A 2,720-nucleotide genomic window follows, 5' to 3' on the forward strand; every position below is an offset into this window, starting at 1 on the left:
AAAAATAAAAACCTCCAAACTCATAGAAATGGTGAATAGAATGTTGGTGGCTAGATGCTGAGGGGTGGGGAATTGGGGAGATATAGCTCAAGGGGCACAAACTTATAAGATTGATTGATTCTGGGCATTTAAGGAACAAGAATAGTGGCTATAGTTAATAATACTGTATTGAATATTTAAAAGTTGCTGTGAGAATAAATATTTCTACTGTAATAACAAAATGATAATTATATTAGGTGAAGGATGTTAACTAACCTTATTGTGGCAAACATTTCACAATATACATGTATTGTATCATCACTTTGTACATCTTAAACTTACATAAGATGTCAATCATATCCCAAAACTGAAAAAAAAAAGAAAAAAACAACATGATTAAGTATTTGCTGATTTATCTGTCCTGTTTTCTTTGTCTGTACTGTACAGTCACAAAGCAAAGAGTTAGAAAAAAATTAGGGTAAGCACCTGACAGGTGCTAAAAGCCCAACCTAACCTAAAATAATCAAAATCAGAATAGGCTCCAAAGACTCTTCCATCCAAGTTTCTTTTGTTTTATTTCTTTGTTTTTCACTGCAGTACCTTGTTTTCCTCTCACAATGATGTGTTCCTGGGGCCTAATGTTTTCACATGATAGTAGGAAACCAAAATTTATTGTCATCTTTTAAAAAATTAAGAGTTGTATACAAAAATGATGAATTAAAAGGATGAATACATTTACAGTTGTAAATGCAAAGTGTTTTACAATCCATGGTATTCTGGCAGGAAAACATAGGGTAAGAAAGAAAAGTGAGTCCTAAGGCTCAGACCTCCTCAACCCTGTCAGACTGGCAAGACAGAAATGACAACTGGTTCAGGACCCTTGCCAGCCTCTAGAGAAATCCTGGAATAGGTAGCTCTTACACATTGATACCCTACACAATCAAGACCCTTGTGGTCTCTCAGATTCTCAAACCAAAGGATTTCTCTTCCATAAACATGTTCTCAACCTCATCCATGATTGACCTAGCAGCATATACTAAGGGTTTAAGTCAAAGATATGTACAGGATATTAAACATATACCAATGGAACAGTTAACTTGGATACAAGGTCAAGATGAGCAACAAGTTCTACAATTCAGTACTGATAACAGATCTGAGTTTCAAAGACAAATTTCTCTTCAAAGGCTTATTCCAGTTTCACGAGGCTAGCATGAGGTGTGTATATTTGCCAGGACAAATTTATACGTTGGAATTTGCTCACAGTCCATTTAGAAGCATTCGAGGTGGACCACAGGGACCCAACTCATCATACTCCTGTTTACTGATCCACATCTGCTAGAAGGTGTACAGTGAGGCCAGGATGGAGCCTCCGATTCACACCGAGTACTTTCACTCAGGAGGAGCAATGATCTTGACCTTCATTGTGCTGGGTGCCAGAACAGTGATCTTCCACATCCTATCGCCACTGCTGGGTTACATGGTGGTCCCAGCAAACAGCACTATGTTAGCACAGAAGTCCTTTCAGATATCAACTTCACACTTCATGATAGAGTTGAAACTGGTCTCATGATTACCACAGGATTCCAGACCCAGGAAGGAAAGCTGAAAGAGCACCTCAGGACAGTGGAATTGCTCATTGCCAATGGTGATCACCTGCCCATCAGGCATCTCATAGCTCTTCTCTCGGGAGAATGAAGATGCTGGGTGGCCATCCCCTGCTTGAAATCCAGGATGACATAGAAAAACTTCTGGATGTTATTCATGATTTCCTGTTCAGGGTTTGTGTGTGTGTGTGTGTGGGGGGGGGTGGTCTTGAAGCTGTAGCCACACTCCACGGGGATCTTCAATGAGCTGGTCTATCAGGTCTGGGCCATCCGGTCCACAAGCAGGATGGTATGGGGTAGGGCATGTCTCTCATATATGTGCACAGTGTGGGTGAGCCCATCCCCAATGTCCAGGACAATACCAGTGGTGTGACGACAGCATACAGGAACAGCACAGTCTGGATAGCCAAGTACATGGCAGGGGTGTTGAGGGTCTCGAACATGATCTGAGTCATCTCACCTTTGGCCTTAAGGTTCAGGGGGATCTCGGTCAGCAGGATATAGAGCTCCTCAGGGGTCATGCACAGCTTGTTATAGAAGTTGTGGTGCTGGATCTCCTTCATGTCATCCCAATTGATGACAATGCCTTGTTCAATGCAGTACTTGAAGGTCAGGATGCCCCATTTGCTTTGGGCCTCATTACTGATGTAAGAGTCCTTCTGGCCCATACCCACCATAATGCTCTGGTGTCAGGATTGCCTGACAATGAACAGAAACATGGCTTGGGGGGCATCACCTCTGCCAAAGCCTGCCTTCTACATGCCAGAGCCATTGTCAATGACAAGTGCAGCTAATTCCTCTTCCATTGTGGTCAGTGGAGGTCTTGGCAGTAGATCAGACAACAAGTGGTGGTAGAACGTGGAGTACAGGCCAGCTACAGCTAGAGAACTTCCATGTTTTTTTAATTGGTATCATGGACACTTAGCCTACTGTCATGGTTGGTAAGAATACCATGGAGAAAAAAAAAAAAACAGCCTGGCAACCTACTTTAAATATTTTCATGTTTGATGCATCTTCTTTCATCACACAAGATCCTTCGCCTTCTTTGCCCAGAGTTGAGATGATAACATCTTTGTGTAGAAGTGATCCTGCTCCTCTAAAGGTCGACAATAAGCAGTAGAATCTGCATAGTGAACT

The 2,720-nt window shown here is 42.1% G+C and overlaps 1 pseudogene; it reads right to left on the reverse strand.

Annotated features, from left to right (window-relative positions):
- Positions 1 to 1,247: 1,247 nt before the first annotated feature.
- Positions 1,248 to 2,389, reverse strand: LOC129521328 (actin, cytoplasmic 2-like; annotated as a pseudogene).
- Between the last annotated feature and the right edge of the window lie 331 nt (positions 2,390 to 2,720).

Source organism: Nyctereutes procyonoides, unplaced genomic scaffold (assembly GCF_905146905.1).
Source record: "Nyctereutes procyonoides isolate TBG_1078 unplaced genomic scaffold, NYPRO_anot_genome, whole genome shotgun sequence".
Lineage (NCBI taxonomy): Eukaryota > Metazoa > Chordata > Mammalia > Carnivora > Canidae > Nyctereutes > Nyctereutes procyonoides.